This window comes from Monodelphis domestica, chromosome 3, assembly GCF_027887165.1.
Source record: "Monodelphis domestica isolate mMonDom1 chromosome 3, mMonDom1.pri, whole genome shotgun sequence".
Classification (NCBI taxonomy): domain Eukaryota; kingdom Metazoa; phylum Chordata; class Mammalia; order Didelphimorphia; family Didelphidae; genus Monodelphis; species Monodelphis domestica.
Window position 1 is genome coordinate 286796573 of NC_077229.1, and position 8070 is coordinate 286804642.

Sequence of the window (8070 nt, forward strand, 5' to 3'; positions counted from 1 at the left end):
TTTTTTTGTTAGATTTATCTAGTTCTGATAGGGGAAGGTTGAGGTCCCCCACTAGTATAGTTTTACTATTTCCTCCTTAAGCTCCTTTCGTTTCTCCTTTAAAAATCTGAATGCTATACCATTTGGTCATATATGTTAAGTTCTATTACTTCACTGTCTATAGCACCTTTTATCAACCTGTAATTGCCTTCCATAGCTCTTTTAATCAGATCTATTTTTGTTTTAGCTTTGAGATTGTGATTGCTCTTCCTGCTTTTTTTTTTGTCTCAGTTGAAGCACAATAGGTTCTGCTTCAGCCTCTTTTCTTTGCTCTGTGTGTCTACCTGTCTTAAATGTCTTGTACATCCCATTTACATTCACAGTTATAATTACCATCTGTGAATTCCCCTCCATCTTGATTTCCTCTTTTAATCCTGTACTTTGTCCTTTTACTCTTTCCACACCAGTGTTTTGCTTTTACTCACCTACCCAACTTCTCCCTCCCTTATATTGCTCCCTACAACCCTCTTTCTTATTCTCCTACTTCTCTATAGGTAAGTAGGATTCTATACCCCATAAGTCTGGCTATTCTTCCCCCTCTGAGCCAATTCCAATGAGAGTAAGGTTTAAGATATACTTCCTTTTTTTTTTTAAAGCAAGCTGTATGTAATAAAGATATCCAGTTTCAGATATAACCATCTTCTATGAATATGTGAATGTTCATTTTATCTAATATTTAAGTTCAAATAGAAAAAAATAACTGAAGTATATTAAATGCTATTGAACTCTTAAGGTTTCAAGGTCTTCATTGTGAATGCAATTTATACACTACATCGTAACCGATTGCTTCTGTTCACAGATAGGTACAACTAGTTTGATTTATTGATATTGATTGATTTTCCCCTACACTACTAACTAACCCCAGATTTCTGTGGGGGTTTTTTGTCTTGTTTTGTTTTCGATGATTGTGTCTTTTGGAGACTAGTTAATTAAATGTTAGGTGGTATAGAAGGTAGAATACCAGGCTAGAGTTAAGAAGCCCTGAGTTCAAATCCAGCCTCAGACACCAAGAGTGTGACCCTGGGTGAGTCCTTTACCCCTATTTGCTTCAGTTTTAAAACTGGAGAAGGTAATGGCAAACCACTCCAATATCTTTGTCAAGAAAACTTCATGGGGATTTGGGTTATGTGTGACATTACTCTAACAACAATGATTAATATGGAAGTGTGTTTTGAATGACAATAAAAATGGGGGGGGGAAAGAAAACCCCATGGAGTCAAAGAGTTGGATAGTGAAGTGACTGAACAACAAAATATTTTCATTATAGCTAGAAACCCAAGGTTTCTAAGATTAAAAGATTTGAAGTAACAAGATTTATTTTGATTATTTTTTGATGCTATTGATTTTAAGCAACTTAGAGGTAATAAATAAAAGACCCTCAGTAGGATGAAGTCTTGGGTTCAAGTCATACATCTGATATTTGTTGGCTGTATGACCTGGACAAGCCACTATCCTCAATGCCCAAGACAATTCTTTTTTTTTTTTAACTCTTACCTTTTGTCTTAGAATCAATCTGTTCCAAGGCAGAAGAGTGGTGAGGGTCAGGCAATTGGGATTAAGTGACTTGTCCATGATCATATAGCTAGGAAGTATCTGAGGCCAAATTTGAACCGAGGACTTCTAGTCTAATCTCTAGCCCTAGTTCTCTAACCATTAAACCACCAAGGTAACTCTTTAAAACTAGAAACTACAGATCAGGTGTAAATATTTATAAGTAGAGAAAGCCCTTCATCTAGATTTTGCCAAAAGCAATAATATCACAGTTTGCTTCTAACCCCAAAATATATTAAATCCTAGATTTAAAGTCCCTTTAAAGCACAACCAATAAGCTGGCTTTTCTACCCATAAAATGCTTACAACTTTCCTTAGAATATTATTGCAAACATAGGCTTATTCCGAGTTGCATAACTTCACTAGTTTCTGGTTAAAAGGCTGGCTGTGAAGTGACACAATGCTTCCAGTACTCTGGACACCAACCTCCTGTCCCCTGGACACAGCTCTCACAGAACCACCGAACCAGAAGAGACCCCACAGGCTATTCAGTCCAACTGCACAAGCTCTTTCAGGATTCTTCACTACAACCTCAGCAGCTGGTAATCTGGACTCCCCTTCAAAAAAACAAACAAACAAAAAACCTTACCTTCTTTCTTAAAATTGATAGCAAGTATCTGTTCCAAGGCAGAAGAGTGGTAAGGGTTTGGCAATCAGGATTAATTAAGGATTAAGCCCAAGGGCACACAGCTAGGAAGTGCCTGAGGTCAAATTTGAACCCAGGACCTTCTGTCTCTAGTCCTAGCACTCAATCCACTGAGCCAACTAGTTGCCCCTCTAATTTATTCTGTTTTACTTCTTTAAACCCTTACCTTCCTTCTTAGAGTCAATACTGTATATTGGTTCCAAGGTGGAAGAGTGATAATGGGGGCTAAGTGATGTGCCCAGGGTCACACAGCTGGGAAGTATCTGAGGCCAGATTTGAACCCAGGATCTCTCATCTCTAGGCCTGCCTACCTAGCTGCCCAAGCAATTTTGTACAGGTCCAATTTTTTCAGATTTGCGAAATCTGCCTCTTAACTTCCACACGCTGGCCACTAAATAAGTCTTATCCTTCTTTTGTCTCACCACCCTTCACACACCAGAAAACTGGTTCCCCCCAACACCCCATAATTCTTCTATTCTTGAGACTAAACAACCCAGGTCCTTGAACCACATCTCTCTTCTATAACCTAACTTTGATCAGTCAAGAAATGCTCATTAAGCATTCAATCCATGCCAGGCGCTGGGCTAAGCTCTAGGGATGCAGAGAAGCAAAAGCGGTCCTTGCAACGAGGAGTTCTCATTGCTAATGGAGACAAACATGCAGGAGATGTACATAGCAGATGAAAGGTAACTGAGAGGAGAAGACACTGGCAGCTGAAAGGACAAGAGATGTAGAAGGTAGGATTTGAGCTGAGTTTTGGAGGCCTCCAGAAGGCAGAGGGAAGTAAGGAGATCATTTCAGCAAAAAGCATGGTGTTGGGCAGCGAAGTGGTGCAGTGGATAGAGCACCAGGCCTGGAGCTGGGAGGACCTGGATCCAAATCTGGCCTCAGATACTTCTCCTCTACGTGACCCTGGGCAAGTCACTTAACCCTGATTGCCTAGCCCTTGCCCTTCTTTCTTAGAAATGATACTGAAAAGATAAGTGGGGTTTTTTTTGTGGTGTTTTTTTTTTTAAAGCATGGTGCCAGGACATAAAATACTAGGTGCAAGGGACAACAAATAGGGCATTGTAGCTGGACCAGAGTATGTGGAAGGGATTAAACTGTAAAAAGACTGGAAAGGGGCCTTTGAATGCCAAACAGAAGATTTTATATTTGACCCTAGAGGTAATAGGGAGCTACTGGCGTTTATTGAGTAAGGGAATGAAATGGTCAGACCTACATTTTAGAAAGTAATCCTGACAGTTGATTAGAGACTTGATTGGAATGGAGAGAGATTCATTGAGTCAGGAAGGCCAAGCAGAAGGCTGTTGTAATAGGTTGGGTGAAAGGAAATTGATGATGGAGGACAAATTAATGTAATGGCCTGGAAGAATTGTGAAGGACAAAGATTATAGCAGTTATGGGGAGAGCAAAAAAATAGATTTAAGAGAGGAACAGTTAGAGCTAGGCCTAGAGACAGAAGGTCTTGGGTTCAAATCAGGCCTCAGATACTTCCTAGCAGAGCAAGTCACTTCACCCCCATTGCCTAATCCTACCATTCTATTGATTCCAAGAGGGAAGGGAAGGGTTTATAAAAAGATTTAAGAGGAACAAAGCTGAGAGAATAGAAAGATAGGATATAATGATTAGACAAGAGAATTTTAGAGTTCAAAATTAAACAAATGGCAGATCTATAGATGGTAGTGAGATTGAAGGTGTGACCCCCTTTATAGATGACTGAGGTGAAATGAAAGTATAGATATAGGAGTTAAGGTTATTGAAGTGGAAGGCCAGGGCTTGAGGGAATCTCAATATGTATACTGAAATCTCCAAATACTACTACTAGAACTATACCTCAGATAGCAAAGAGAGAGGTAAATACCCATAAGCAAAAAAAAAAAAAGTATTTATAGCAGATTTTTATGATGACAAAGAGATGGAAACTAAGAGAATGTCCCACCTGGAGAACAGCTGAACAAATTATGGTATCTGAATGGAATGGAATGGTATTGTGCTATAGGAATTGGAGAGGGGCAGCTAAGGGATTCAGTGATTGGGTCATACATAGAGATGAGGATTCTAATTTGACCTCACACATTTCCTAGCTATGCAACCCTGGACAAGTTATTAAACCCCCATTGCCCAGCCTTTACTGGTCTTCTGCCTTGGAACCAATGCATAGTTTAGATTCCAAGAAGGAAGATAAGGCTTGGTTTGGTTTTTAAGTAAAGAAAAGAAAAAAGAAATAAAGGGGATAGTTTCAGAGAAACCTGGAGAGATTTGCATAAGATGATGAAGAGGGAAATGAGGAAAACCAGGGAATCATTTATATAATAACAATAATGTTTTTTAAAAAAACAACAACTTTGAAAGACTTAGAAACTTCAGTCAACTCAATGACCAATCATGAGTCCAGAGATTACCTGTTGATTTCATAATGATGCATGCTACCCACTTCCTGACAGAGGGAGCAAATCAATTCACGTCAATTAGAATTTATTAAGTGCTTATTAATGTGTCAGGCATCATTCTAAGAACTGGAGGGAAGGAAGGAAGGAATGAAGGAGGGAGGGAGAGAGGAAGGGAAGAAGGAAGGAAGAAAAGGAGGAAGGAATGGATAGATGGATGGACAGATGGATGAATGGACGGATGGATGAACTGGGTTGGCAAGAATGACTATAAATCATGTAATAATCCTCCAGAAATGAGAGAAAGCAGCAGGTCAGTAAATTGTGACAGCAAAGATCTGGGACAGATGGATAGATGGATGTAGCAAACATTCAAAAGTGAAGAGGTTTTTGTTAGCAGCAGAGGGAGGATTTCAAAGTGGCAGTAGGGAATAAGAAATACGTCCTCTCTTCCTGATCGAATTTGTCGGGACATTAAAGAAGGAGCTGCCAACACCGGAGATGACAACTAGGACTGTGACATTTTCTAGAGAGAATCAGGTTTCCATAAGCACAAGAATATGGAAAGAGTGTGAAAAGAAAGTACAGTGAATGGAGAGGGCAGGTGAGGAAGGGAACTGGGTGGAGTGACAGGACTTAGTTGGATGGCGACAAACAAAAAGATGTTTCAGAGAAAGAGATTTTACCCTGGGAGTTAGCAGCTCTGAGTCACAGGGATTGGGGAATGAAGATAAACACACTGGTTAGTCAAAATTCTGGAGAAATGATGGTTGACCCTTTCAGGTTTGTGTCATGCTAGAGAGAGGAGTTAGGGCAAGTCATAAGATTATAGATTTGGAGCTAGCAGGGACTTCAGAGGCCATCGAGCCAAATGTCCTTATTTTACAAAACACGGATATCCACTGAAGCAAAATTATTTGCCCAAGATCCCGCACATAATAATAGTCAGTATTTGAATCCAGGTGTTCTGACCCTAAATCCAGTGAGGGTTTTTTTTCACTACACCAAATGTTCCTTTTTCTAAATGCTGAGGAACTAGGATGGTGGTGGCAAGGAACTTCTGGCAAAGGTCTGTCTTCCAAGAAGTGGTCTGAATTTATAAATGGTGCCTGCTTGATATTTAAATCATAAGAAAACAGTGGGTGAGGCCCACCAAAATATTCCGTGCATGAAATATCCTCAGTTCTGTGTCAGACCTAATGACCAAGGCCCTGGTCATCCTCAAATTCAGGCTCATGAATGGGGCCTTTTTTGGGGTGGAACTAAGCCTTTATAGCCCAATGTCATAAGGTCTGAGGACCTAAATGGAAAGTGCCAGGCTTTTGCCTGATATCCTAGTTTTCCCAGTCCCAGGAATGATATCTGAGTCCAAATCCAAGGGCTACATCAAGCCTTTAGCCATGCTGCTACCTGGCACATGTGTCTACACATAAAAATCTTTTTAGCACCATTATTCTGGTGGTGCTATATGACTTCAACTCATAAAACACCAAATTGTCTAAAGAATCAAAATTGCAAGTGGACCAATATGACAGTGGAGCAATGACTGGAGGGTATAAATAGGCTACAACATATCTCCAAATGATTTATGTGCCAAAAGAAGTATGAGAAATATCACTTAAAATATATATTGTCTCCCAGTAACAGCAACATTGTACAATGATCAGCTGTGAAAACTTGACTCCTCTCAGCAATGTGGTCTGGGAAAATCCTGAAAGACTTAGGATGGGGAATGCTCTCCACCTCCAGAGAAAGAACTGTTGGAGTGATACATGTAAAACCCAGTGGAATTGCTCTTTGGCTCCAGGAGGGGGAAAGGAGGAAGGGAGGGAAAGAACATGAATCCTGTAACCATGGAAAAATATTCTAAATTAATTAATTAAATAAAGGTGAAAAAAAATGAAACAAAAAAAAAACCCATTAAATTTCATACTGACATTCTAAAAAGAAAAGAAAAGAAAGAACTGTTGGAGTCTGATGGATGCAGAACAAAGCATGCTATTTTTCACATCAGTGTATTTACAGCTTTATTTGGAGGTTTTGGTTTTGTATTAGTGTGCTCTTTCAACAAGGACCAATATGGAAGTGTTTTGTGTGAAAATTAAAATTAAATGAAACATTTCTTTTAATATGTTAAATATATTTAAATAAATATCATTACTTATATTATAATGTAATACTTAAAGTAATTACAATTGTTTATATTATAACATATTTAAATTAAGTCATTTCCTATTAATGTAATATATTAAATATGTTTTATTTAATTTTTATTATATATATTTAGTTATATATGTATATATTGTCTCGCTGATTCTGCCTCTCACACAGTTGTAAAAAAGAGTAGCCAAATAGACTGAGGCCACTTTTATAATCAAAGTTAAAAATGACCTCCCGCTTGGACACGTCTTGGAGAACATGAAACCTCCGTGAGGCTTCCATTGTCCATGGCCTATATGATTCGAATAAAATCGGCCATTGCAGCCAATCAGAGCCCCTTGCTCAGGCTGACCCCTTAACCATCTACTCTCTGACCACCAGATGGCACTCACGGCCCAATCAAGAAAGCAAGGTCACAGTGACATTTTTTCCAGAGAGAGCACAAGCGGGTGCGTATTTATCAAATCTTCTAATCAACCACACATTACCAACAAAGAAAAAATGTACAAGACGTGATCATTAGCGAATTACGGTCCTCACTGACAGGGTCTCTCAGCCCAAACAGCTGTCTGGGAAATGAATAAACTGTATTGTTGCAAGAATCTCCTAAAACGGAATCTGCTCCCTCAACAAAGAACCAAGCTTGCTCCTAAAGTCAGCTGACACGCACTAACTGGAAAAAAACCACTGACTATTGGAAGAAAACCGGGCTCGGGGTGAGGTCTTGACTTTTTCCAATAGAGCCATTCATTCAGTAACCATATATGTCTGCTCTCGACTGGGTACAAAGCATATTATTTTATTTTATTTTTTTAAACCCTTACCTTCTGTCTTAGAATCAATACTGTGTATTGGCTCCAAGGCAGAACAGTGGTAAGGGCTAGGCAATGGGGCTCAAGTGACTTGCCCAGGATCACACAGTTGGGAAGTGTCTGAGGCCACATTTGAACCTAGGACCTCCCATCTCTAGACCTGGCTCTCAATCCACTGAGCTACCCAGCTGCCCCCCAAAGCATATTCTTTAGCAGACTCCATATTGAGGGTCACACAGTTGATTAAAAAGTACAGAGAATACAAAATCCATCCACGGGCATTTGTTGATTATAGAAGAACACTGGATTCCTTAAAGCTAAATGTGCCTCAAGAGCACGTCTCCAATGTATTATCTCACACACATGTGTAAAATCATACAAGATCACTGCGTGCAGGCACTGTGCTTGATCGGTTTACAGTTATTATCTCATTTGACCTTCACAACAACCCTGCAAGGGAGATGCTATTATT